Raw genomic sequence first — 13,043 nt, forward strand, 5'->3', positions numbered from 1 at the left:
AGCCCTCAGGTAGCTCTGTGACCCCTACCAGGCTTACCTGAGCCTCCAACAAGCCTGGGTGCCGCAGGACTCTGGCCACCCCTTAGCACTGCCACACCTGCAATGCACCTCCACACATGCCTCCTTCTGCAGGGGGCTGGGACAGGCGGTGACTGTCACCTCTGGCCACTGCAAGAGGTCACTCAAAGCAACTTCAAGGTTGCCCTTACCTTGACTCTCTGCAGGGCAGAGATAGACAACGCTCCATGACACCAGGTCTGTTAGACAAGAACTGTTGTTCTCGCAACCAAATTGCCACTGGTCACAAGACAGGAGCGGGGCCAGGTCCATTGTCTGGGTGGGCTGTTTAACAACAGCATGACACATTAACCCATGCCAGAGCCACAGCAGAAGGAAATTAGAAGGGAGCAGACTATGGACCAAGAGACACTTGAGACAAGTGAGATTAAAGCAGGAATCAAAGCCCAGGGGCTCTTCTGCAGATCCCAAGCCTGCTTCAGGCAGCAGGGCAGGTACCCTGCTGCAGAGGTCTGAGGAAGGACCTGAACAGGAAGCGGATCCCCACAGCATCACTCCAAGGCTTTCCTGCATTCACAGCCAGGCTTATCATCAAAGCAAGCATATCAATGCTGGCACACAAGCACTGGATTTGTTGCCCTGCACTGTGGACATATCCAGTGGTCCGGATCCTTCCCCACTGCCCCCAGCAGGGTGAGGCAAGCATTAGCCTCAGCGAGAGCTGGGACTCTCTGCAGCACCACAGCCAGCACCAGACAGGCAACCCCAAGGCAAATCATCCTCCATAGAGGGGCTGGGAGCAGGATGGGCTTGATCAAGTCACAGAATCAAAGCTCACCAGTTCATGAGCCCCCATGAGCAATACAGTCCCATTTTTAAAAGCAATACTGCTGTATATGCACAGCAGCTGAGCTCTAGCCAGACACTATAGCCACATTTTCAAAGATCTTGCAGTTCTTCGAGACAGATTCAAGTCTGGAGAGATATTCAGAGGCAGCTCTTTGGACACCTAAGCATCTGCATCCATCAGGATCTTAAATCACTTTGGCATTTTGCAGAAGTCTCATGCTCTGCAGCAGAAGTAGTGACATTCCCAGGTTCCCTGGACAAGTGTTGCCCAGGAACAGTCATTTGGAGCTGGCAGCAGCTCTTCCACATCACCCAGGACACATCAGTCTGGCACATTTAAGCTTTCTCACTCTCAGGAGAGGGAAGATGCTCCCACTGTTTTGCTGAACCCTCAGAAGTCCCAGCTCACAGACCTGAGCAGCATCTTCTCTTTGCACAAGATCATGAAAAGGTCCAGGAGCCAAAGCTGGAAGAGGGATCAGTCTCGCGACAGTGCCCTTGCTGGGACAAGTCTGTTCCATCTACCTCCACAATTTTGTTTACTGAAGAGGCTGAATCACTGCAGGCTCACTGGGGGAAACAGCAAAGCAGAGACATGGACAGAGCAAGCTGAACACGTCGGAGGCTTCACAGAATCATCTAGGTTGGAAGAGACCTCCAAGATCACTAAGTCCAACCTCTGACCTAACACTAACAAGTCCTCCACTAAACCGTATCACTGAGCTCTACATTTTAAATGTCTTTTAAAGACCTCCAGGGATGGTGACTCCACCACTTCCCTGGGCAACCTGTTCCATTGCCTAACAACCCTTTCAGTAAAGAAGTTCTTCCTAATATCCAACCTAAACCTCCCCTGGTGCAACTTTAGCCCATTGCCCCTCATCCTGTTGCCAGGCACAGGGGAGAACAGACCAACCCCCACCTCTCTACAGCCTCCTTTAAGGTACCTATAGAGAGCAATAAGGTCACCCCTGAGCCTCCTCTTCTCCAGGCTGAACAAGCCCAGCTCCCTCAGCCGCTCCTCGTAGGACTTGTTCTCCAGACCCCTCACCAGCTTTGCTGCCCTTCTCTAGACCCGCTCACGCACCTCGATGTCCTTCTTGTAGCGAGGGGCCCAAAACTGAACACAGTACTCGAGGTGCAGCCTCACCAGAGCCGAGTACATGGGGACAATCACTTCCCTAGCCCTGCTGGCCACACTGCTTCTTATGCAAGCCAGGATGCTATTGGCCTTCTTGGCCACCTGAGCACACTGCTGGCTCATATTCAGCCGACTATCCACCATCACTCCCAGGTCCTACTTTGCCTGGCAGCTCTCCAACCACTCATCTCCCAGCCTGTAGCTCTGCTTGGGGTTGTTGTGCCCCAGGTGCAGGACCCGACACTTGGCCTTGTTAAACTTCATGCAGTTGGCCTCAGCCTATCCAGGTCCTCCGGCAGAGCCTTCCTACCCTCAAGCAGATCGACACACACACCTAACTTGGTGTCATCTGCAAACTTACTGAGGGTGCACTCAATGCCCTCTTCCAGATCATCAATAAAAATATTAAAGAGGACTGGCCGTAGTACTGAGCCCTGTGGGACTCCTCTAGTGACTGGCCTCCAGCTGGGTTTGACTACACTCACCACAACTCTTTGGGCCCGGCTATCCAGCCAGTTTCTAACCCAATGAAGCATACGCCAGTCCAAGCCATGAGCAGCCAATTGCTTGCTGCAAGGAAGGAGGTGAGGAAGTGTGTGGGCAGCATCATAGCAGGAATAAGGGGCACCTGAGAGGGACTCAGCACCTTCTGCCTGCCCAATGCAGAAACTACAACCCTGGGGACACAGCCCTGGGGCAAGCAGGCACTAAGGAAGCAGGCAGATGAGCCCTTCCAGCAGCTGGGGAGATGCAGGGAGACCCAGGTGGCTCAGCACTGTACATCGGGGCAAGCAAACTCCTGCTCAACCTCCTCACTTCTCTCCTCTTCCTCCTGATCCTCTCTAAACTAGGGCCGGGTTCAATGGGAGGAAGCCAAAAGCAACAGAGCCGAGGATGCTCCCTGAGCCTGGCGACAGCAGGCGCCCAGCTGGATGCTGCTAATTCAGGCACTCTGTTGATGGCGGAGCCCCGGCGCAGTTGTAAACAGCTTGGCAGTTTGTACACTCCCCAGTATCAATGTTATACAAAGGAGCTGGAAATGTAAATGATTGCACTAGACCTACAGCCGGAGGCTGCTGGTGCACAGACGGCCCCTGGTAAAAAAAAAAAAAAAAAAAAAAAAAAAAAAAAAAAAAAAAAAAAAAAAAAAAAAAAAAAAGAACTCCAGCTCGCTTCTTGGCACTGTGAAGCACGCCTGACTGTGGCCAGGAGCAGGGAGCAAACCTTTTACGTGTTTGCCATCTAGCGGGCTTGGGAAACCCTGCACAGAGGCACTGCCCTGGGGTACGAAGCCCCATTGGGCACAGGATTGGCACCAAGTCTCTGCAATTTAGCAAAGGCAGACCAATTCGGTCACTGCTCATCCCACTGATGCTCTGCAATGAAGTGAGGCAAGGCGGTCGGACCCAGACACTGCAAAGCATCCTGCTGCTGCAATTCCAGCTCCTGAGATAACATCGTGGGGCAAGACAACCTCCATCAGGGCAGGGGCTGTACCTACGTGCTGGGAGCCTGCAAATCCAGCACAAGACAGTTGAAGCAGACATCTCAAGAAAGCAAGGATGCCACATGCATTGCATCTGCTTTGTCTGTTTGCAGAAGGGACCACATATGATTTTTTGGATATTTTTTTTTTTTAATCAGCCATTTCAAGGGAAAGGAGCTTCACATTTACAGGACATTCCCAGCCAGTTTGGCTGCTGGCTCAATTAAAGACCATTTGGGCTATGTATGCCTATGAAGGCTGCAGCCCCAGAGCCCACTCGAGCATCTTTAGGATTGTAAAGAAAAGGGGACATAAAAAGGGAAGAAAGGAAAACACGCTCCACTATGTCATGGCACAAGTAAACTGTTCTAATTTTCACCCAAGTAACAATTGCAAAAGAAGAAAAAAAGTTTGTTCAGCTGTAGTTAAGGTTGAACAAACACAACGCTAATCACTTTTGCTTCACCTCTTGGAAAAGGCTCTAGAAGAGTGTTAGAGCCTTTAAATAATAATAAAAATAAATAAATAAACAAACAGTACCAACTCTGAGCCATTCGGAAAGCTCTGAGGAGCTGGTGATGTTTCACACACACCCCCGGGAGGGTGGTTTAAAAGCCTGTGTCCTGGGGCAGGCAGCCAGCCCAGCTCTCCCACACCTGCTCGGGAGGTTGTGGTGAGGTCAGCCCAGCCTCACCAGCACGTTTGCAGCCTCCAAAATGCTTCAATCCACCCACACACTACCCCATGGGAAGGGCAGGGCAGCAAAAGCTTTGTGACCATGGCAGGTGCCTTCGTAAGGCACAACTGCTGGCAGATCCCATGGCACCCCAAGCATCTGCAGGGCACCTTGAGCACAGGGCATCTGCTGCCCAGCTGTGTCCCACTGCCCGCATCACTGCTGGCATCCCTTGCTCCGCACAGCTCCCTACGGAGGGCACCTGCAGGTCCCACTCCAGGGAACAAAGATTTAAGAGGCAGCTCAAAAGGACTATGGGCAAAACCAGGGCAATAGGAAGAACAGAAGAAAGCCGGTGAGTGGGGGCAGACAGCAATTACAGAGGACACAAGGCAGGTAGAAGGAAGGGAAACCTTTAGGTACAACAGAAGAGGAACAGAGTCAGAGGATATGAGGAAGGCAAAGAGGGAACTAATACATGGGGAAGGAAAGGCAGAGGGGAAGTGACAGGACCTCCAAACGCCTCCTCCAGCCTCCCAGGGATGATTTGTGACAGTGCAGGGATTGCCTGGGATTTACCGGAGCAGTGGAAGCCTCTTTGGGAACACCAGGCTGGCCCCAAGCTGCTCCTTTTCGCTCACTCGTCAACCCCAGCAGGCCCTGCTCACCCCAGAGGCCAGGCTCGCACCACCTCCCTCAGACCTCACTGCTGCCTCTGGTCCCTTCCAGCCTCACCCACAGCTCCAGGGACAGCACTGCAGTCACCCTGTGTCCAACAAACACGAGGAGAACAGAGAGCCTCTGTCCCAGGCGCTGGATTGAGTCCCAGGAAAAGCTGCCATGAGCACGAAGGCAGGGACAGCATCGCGGCTGATGCTGCGGAGAGGTTAGTGGCAGGGGCCCTGATGACCCCTGGGCCGAGCAGCAGTGACAAACTCCAGGTTGTGTATTGCAGCCAACTGTCCCCACGCGTCCCCCGCTGCGAAGGAGGTGACAAATTACTGTCTTTGTTATTGGAGCGCATACCAAATCAGGGTGATCAGTATTTGTCAGACGAGGGAAGAAAAATATATTGCGCAAAACATTATAAGGTTTATTTTAAGAGCTTTAAAAATCAGTCAGTGCCAGGTTCATAAGCACCTCTTGGGACAGTTGGTCCTGATTTGCTATAAGAGGCTTCTTTTTCTTTTTTTTTTTCTTTTTTTTTTTTTTTAAATAGTCTTCTCCCCTCTTTTTACTTTAACTCAAACAAAAAAGCCTGCTGCCTCCAGTGCATCAGTAACAATGCCAGCCCTATGGGAGGACAAGTGCTGTGCTAAGCAGTGCCAGCTTTACCCCAGCCTTAGCAAGAGACACAAGCTCCTGCAGCATGCTGAGCTACCTCAGCTAAATTCAGGGGGATCACCTCAGACAGTGGCATGAACCAGCTCTCCCTCTTGTGAGGAAGCCTCCACAATTCCAGTGATCAAAGGGAAATGCTGCAGTAAGCCTGAATAACAGGCAGAACACCTGCATGCCACCACAAGATGAGGCTGTTTCACTTCCAGGAACACCACCTGAAGGGCCACATCCTGAACAAATCCCCGCAGAGGTGCAGAGGCATCGCAGCACGCACCTCTCTGGGTCACCTCTGGCTCTGGAGATGAATCATGCTTTGCCACCAGTCCCAGCTCCTCCAGTGACTGCATTTCTGTGAAAATCCTGCTAACGTCTATCACAGCAGAGGCAGTTTAGCTTTATCATCCTCAGAAGGTGTTTTTTGCCCTCAAAAACACTTCCAGTGCTCCCCAGCCCCATAAAAATCACGCCTATGGCTAGCAATCCCTGCCTGGCTTAACCCCAGAGCCCTGCTCCTGATGCAGAAAGAGGCAGTGTTACAGAAAAGGCTTTCTTCTTATGCTTGAGCCAGATCTTCAGCTGCTAGGAAGCTGCAATTACTCTGAGTTACACCGAATGAAGGGAACAGATGCTCCAGAGGACAAGGCAGATGATGTGCCTGCATCCTGCCATCCAGAGTGAGACACTGCCACCATGCAGGATAGAGGTTTCCAGAGCTGCACCCCAAGGACGTGGGACAAGGGCAGTGACCGCACAACTGTACCTGCCCACCAGCCCTTCTGCCTCTTCCTGCACCTGTGTTTTGGGAAGCCTCCTGGCTCTTCCTCCGCAGCCACACTGCTCAGGCACAGCCAGCACAGGACTGCAAGGGAAGAATAGAAATTCTCCCCTTCCCCCATACATGCTTTGGTGAGCATCACCACCCCAAAGAGTTGCTGATATCCTCCAACAGGTTGAACACTGGCTTCTCAGTGTCCTGGACCTGTACAGAAACTTATCCAGGAAAGAGGAGCCAGTTTTGATGAACCAGTTTCAATGATTATTTCAGCAGCAACATTTGGGATTCCTTCACTGCTGGGACATCTGGAGGCACCCTGCTGATGTCCCACGTTTTTATACAGCTCATCCCCTCTAACTACTGCTGGGGAAATACAACCCCACCAGGCAACAGGTGGGAATATCTGGGGTCAGCCCAGCAGGAGTACGCTACACAAACCTGCACAACGTTAGTCCAACTCTGACCAGTCACCAGCAGAAGTATAGATGGGGACAGTACACTCACTGTATACTTAAGGGCTTAGGCTTTCTGCTTGCACATTTACAGCCACAGCTCTTTTACACAAGTGCTTCTATAGCCTGAAAAACACAGCACATGGATGCACAGAAGGATCAAGCAGATGAACGCACACCTCATATGTACAGGTGGTAACACCACACTGTGCTAACACAACCCGCAGCAGTACTTTGATTTTCTCAAAACCAAGTAAAAGCTAGAAATGCACAAGTAACAAGAGGAAGTATTTTCACAGAAGCATAAATCCTAAAGTCAGGAAATTGAGATGTAAAAATGAAGCAGGTATTATAACTTATATACTTTTAGTAATAGTATAGCTTATACTTTTTAGTAATATACTATTACTGCTTATATAGCCTATCCCAGCACAAATACTGGTGGCAAGGGTGTTATTAAAGATGACAGTAAATCTGCGCTACACAGCTCAAGCCCATCTCTTACCAGAGCCCAGGAGGAAGTGCTTTAAAGGCCTCTGACCTGCACCTGCCCAATCCTGTACCCCTACACCTCGCCCTGAAACACCCAGCCAGTCATCCCCAACGCAGGGCATCAAGCTCTGGGGTTCTTCCAGCTGATTCATTCAGCTCTCATCCAGCTTTGCAAGCTGCCAACACGACCCAGGCAGCCCTGCCAGCTGTCCTGAATGCCCCGAGGGCTGCTGGAGTCAAGTCCCCAGTGTCCCACACCGCTGCAAGCACTGCTCACCTCCAGAAGCCCGCCGAGTGTGGTGCTGGGAGCGCTGCTCCCACATCCTGCAGCAGCCCTTGCAGGAGGCTGACGTCAGTAAAATGGGCTGATTTTTCATTTCAGCCATCCAGTCTGAAACCACCAGAGGGCAGCTTGAAACAGAACCGTTTAAGGGCTGCCCACAAGAAATACTCCATTTGCGAGCACCCAAAGCTGCTTGCCCAGGTATGGCACAATAGGTTAAACGCAGCCCACCACACACTGCCTGCCTTCGGGTGCAGTGAGCTGAGCGTTAACAGCTCAGGGAAGGCCCCTACCTGGCTGCAAAGCGGTTCTAGGGACCTTTAGGTCTTTTTGGTCCTTAGCAGCAATGTTCCCTATCAAAGCTTACCTTGACAATCCAGGCCAAAGAAAACCTTGGGGAAAGCAGAATACTTCACTAGCTTCCAGGGATCACTAGATAAGGGGTAATCCAACAAACACGCTGCCTTTGTTACTGGCAACCTCCAACAAAGCAGAGAAGCAGGCAGAGGGCACCCTTATCAGGCCAGACCTAAAAACACATAAATCTATATCCAAGAGTTATCAAAATCAGACACGAGTCCTGCCACAGCACGGGGAGTTTCATTCCCCTGCCACCATCCAGATGTCCTCTGTCTGGGACAAGGGCTTCCCCCCACACCACGCTATTTATCCAGGTCCATGCAGATGCCAAATGTTCTTCTCAATTTTACCTCACTACAGCAAGCAGGAGCTGGCCTGTAAGCATCAGAAAGAATCCCAAGGAAGAAAAGGAAGGAGGTCCTGGACTCACTGGTACGTCTATGGCAGGGCAGCAGGATCTCTCGCTAAGATAACCTGGCTGTTGAGCTTGAGCCTGTGCCCTGTTACCAGTTTCTTGCACAATCCTGGACAAGTCATTTAGGGCACGAGTTCACGAAGTTGTTGGTTGGTTGGAGCTCCTGTGATCAGGCTTCTCCCAGGTGGGGTTTCAGGAACTGATTCAGCTCACGAAAAGGACAACTCACAGCAGGAACTAAGGGAACTAAGCCAGCAGAAATACACCACCAGGAAAAGAGCCCTGCTCCTTTTGCCAGCCAAAAGAGATTTATTCTTAGTTTAACCACTTTATGATTCCTTTTTACAGTTTCAGAAGCAATAATTTCCTCTTAGGTGCTTGATCCTCTCCATGAAACTTAAGTCCTTAACAAGGTGCCCAGGCATTCAAGCAGTGACTTGCAGGCTTCAGATGGACCAGAGGAAGAAGAGAAGCAACAGGGAGAAACGTTTCTTGGAGGAAGACAAGCGTAGGTGGCAGGCGAAAGCAAAGCAGTGCACCTCCTCAGCACAGGACCCCAGGTAAAATAGCCATGCAGGAAGAGAAGCCAGTGAGCATGAGTTAAGGCTACAGGAAGGCTGGGTCAGGGCAGTGCTGACAACAGCACTCTCAGTCCCACTCAGTCTGTTTTGAAAAGGAGGCAGCTGCTACCAGCTGCAAAGCAAGGCCTAGATGGTGGCCAAGTAGCAGAGGACACTGCTGTCTCTTGAGAACATGCCAAAATCATCAGTCTGTTTTTAGCTGCATCTACAGCAGCAAATGGCAGAGACAACAGGAATGTGTTCACCGAGTGAAACCATACCCAGCAGTAACCACACGTTTTTTTGGGTGGCCTTCAAACTCACTCTAGCCAGGTCCCACAGACACAAACCCAGTGAACTGATGAAGTACAATATCCAATTCAAACACGCTAGAGACATGGGCTCGCTTGCTCTTGCCCATTTCCCCATGGGGCCACAGGAAGCTGTGCACACTGAGGAAGCAGTGGTGCTGCTGAGCAGCTGCACGAGGACAGGGAGAGGCTCGATGCGAGGCTGCTCGCAGGACAGCACAGGAGGGGACACTTCCCTCCTGTCCTCCCAGCCCAGGAGCTGCCATGTTTGCAGTGTACACCTAATACAACTCCAGCTAGCATGCTCTGGGATGTTAACCAGAATGCATGGTTTACGGACAGCTTGGAGATTGGCTTCGAAAGCACATTGACCTGACTTAACTGATGGAGGTGGCTGCACCTCATCACATCTCCCCCCAGGAGCCCACTAAGGAAGGAAGAGCAGACAGACACAATTCAAGCAGAGTGCAAACAAAGACAGCCATCCCAGGTCAGATGAGGCAGCACACTGACAACAGGTAGCATTTGCTAAGTGGTGCACTCTCATTTGACCCATGCCATAAAACATGCTCCAAAGGTGCTGGTAAAGATGCAGTTGCACTTCAGAGGTCTTATCAAGCATGCTCATCTTTCCTTGCACAATGTGCTTAAGCATAAGGCACACCACTGACAGCAAGAATGAGCACATTACTCAGAAGAAAAGGGAGAACAGGATTAAAGAGTGACTGAACAGATTAACACCTTCCTGGGAAAGCTGCAGAACTGTCTCCCTATCCAGCTCCAAGAGGCTTAAGAAAAGATCCCAGCTGCAGATAGAGTGGCAAACCCCACAGCAAACATGCCCTTAACTGTAACTGTGAAACAGCTTCCCCTAAAACCGCTGGACTTGACAGAGCAAACATAGCCCCTGGGCCGGTAGGACAGGAGGGAAGCATCCCCTCCTGTGCTGTTCTGGGAGCAGCTTCACATCAAGCCCTGCCCTGCTCAGCAGCATCACTGCTTCCACAGCATGCACTGCTTCCTGCACAGCTCCACAGGGAAACAGGCAAGGGACAGAGAGAGAAGGCTCCTCACTTCTGTAATGTTCCTGATGGCACATCATGGGGATGCTGGCAGAAGAAGAAACAGCCATCAGTGTGGCACGATATTAGCATCAATTTGAATTATCACAGCCAGAGATGATGCCTGCACCAAGAGCTACAGAAACAACAGGGTTAGGTAAATCAGCTTACACATGGTAGGGAATTTCCACACATTAACTGAATCAGCAAGGAAGGGACAGAGCACAAGGATGTGCCAAAATCATCTCCTGCTAGGGACAGGTGGCAACTGCTGCCCTGCAGCTCAGCAGTCATCACCCCTGGATTCCAACCTCATTTTGTATTTCTGATGCAAGCATGTCTCTTAAAAGAAAGGCAGGACTTACACTAAATACTTGCCTATTAGTTGATAGTTTTCAACTTCCATATTTCAACTCAAACTGTACAGTGGGAAAACAAACTGATTCATGCCACTTGTCACCACAGCACACATGTTTACATGATACAGACAAACTGGTCAGACTGTGTGTGCTCCCACCTCCTCCCTACGCCTCCACTCTGGCTCTCCTCTTACCTCCTTCCTTGCAGTGGTTTTGGTACCAGCCTGACCACAAAAATAAGCACTAGAGTCTACTAGTTCAGCAGGAAAAGTATCCTGCAAGGTGTTTTTCCGTGCAATTAGTGAATGTAATCATCTCCTGGTATAGCCAAACAGAGATTGAGTGGGCAGGCAGCTGAGGCAGCGACAGTCACTGCTCCAGAGACACCAAGCAGCTGCTCAGGATACAAAGCCACTTGCTTGAAGCAACCAACAGAAACAAGAGTTCCATTCGCAATCTGCTTTTAAGCAAACTGATTTAACATTAGGAATTAAAGGATTCACATGAGAGCCTAACTGAAAAAACAAAATTCACTAACCTGTATTTTTGTGCAGGAAGAAGCGGCTGCTTAGCAGAACAGGTACATGGCTGACCAACAGGTCTCATTAGGAGAGTGCTGGGCATCCCAGCCACTGGAACTGAGGCATTAAAACAAGAACCTGCTCTGTGGTTTCCATGCAGCCTTCAGCCCTTTGAGAAGTTTTAACACAATTCTCAGATGCCTTCCCATCAGACTTTTGGCCATTTACAAGAGCCACTGCTAACACAGGGAGCGCTTGGTTCAAAAGCCAGCTCAGACCATGTACTGCTTGCACTAGTAATGAGCTATCACGGGTACCTTGAGTCTTCTCAGGCAAGAAAGCTGATAACATGGGGCTGTGGGTGCATCTTGGGATAGGCAACTACTCTACTATAAAAAGCAGTAATACAAGGCAATTGCAGCTCAAGCCACCTACTAGCTTGCCACACCAGTATCAATGGAAGTTCCCAAGTCCTCCTGCTGCATTTAAGACCTTTGCTTTCAAATATGCTAGCCAAAAATGGCAAACCCAAAAGGGGATAAGAGTGGTTTCTCCACCACCACCACTTTTACCAAACCCAGCGACACAAAGCACACCTCACAGCCCTGGTTTGGGAGGGACCTCATCAATAAGCTGAACAGAAAGGACATGGTGTGAAAGAGCCCCCAAGCTAAACCATTTGAGCTTGTTCAGCCAATTCTAGCACTTTGTCCTCTCTCTGGACTGGGACAGCTATATACTAACATAAGCTACCAGCCAAACCTCCACAAAGCTAATGCAACACAGAGGAAGGAAGCAGCAGCACTCTCTGGAGAGGTTTTTTCCATCATCTAGCACCTTAAGGATTTCCTCAAGAGACAAGTTTAGCCACGTGACACCCGAACAACAAGCACAGCCTGTTTGATTAGCCAAACTGACCTGGAGGAAAGGACCGGCACAGGTCACTGCCAGAAAATACATGCAGGAGGAGCATAGCAAACTATCAGCTATAGGCAACTTTGTATCCAAGACCAAAAAAGTTTGGCAGAGTAAACCTGCTACTTGAAAGCAAAAGTCCTAAAGGACTCTCCTTGCATTTCAGAAGGAATTTCCCACCTGATTTCATGCAAGCAATCCTCTGGCCACTTTGGCCTGGCTGCCAACTTTAGACATTAATTAGGTTTAGCAACTGGAGGATGTAGGAGCCCATCTGAGCCTGCTGTAAGCAAAAGGAACAGCCACCAGTGCTGGGCTGTCAGTGAGCATCACACATAGAGCAGTACCTTCAGCTGCGAGCCAGAGAGCTACAGACAATTCTCCCCACAGAAGACAGCAACTAAAAACTGAACTGCAAAGCTGAACAGCAGCACTAATTGCTAAAAAGTGAAAAGCTCATGTTTTACGCTGAGCTTCTGGATTACAGTACCCAAAAGTCAGCTTCTTAAATTACAAGTTACCTTCAACGAAGCTCTTTGGAGTATGTTTTTAGTAATTAACGCACATTATACATCAACAGTGCGAGACCTCCTTCCTTCGCAGAATATACCAAAATGTGCAGTAAGTCTGTGCACTTTCAAATAGGAGGTAAGTATCATATCATTTCCTCCTTTATGGATTTTTGTTATCTGCTCATGAATGGCACGCAACAGGAAACTTCACAGAGACCACCTCCCAGACAGAAGAGGTACAAGAGCCCAGTAATTCCCCAGAGCCTACTTTTACAATTTGGAATCAAGCATAAGTGCTCCCTTATTAAAGGAGCACTGTGCCCCACCCACCCTTCAGATTTGGGTACGACAGCAGTGACTGCCACAGATCCCAACCATCTTAACAGAACTGAGGCCAGCAGCACAGAGGAAGGAAGGTGTAAACTGATAGCATTAGGCATTAAGGAAAGGCCCAGACTAACTTGTAAGGACCAGAGAGGGGCTCACAAAGGACAAAAGTCATGTATTCACAAGTCC

The sequence above is a fragment of the Aythya fuligula genome, chromosome 21 (genome assembly GCF_009819795.1).
Source record: "Aythya fuligula isolate bAytFul2 chromosome 21, bAytFul2.pri, whole genome shotgun sequence".
Taxonomy (NCBI): Eukaryota; Metazoa; Chordata; class Aves; order Anseriformes; family Anatidae; genus Aythya; species Aythya fuligula.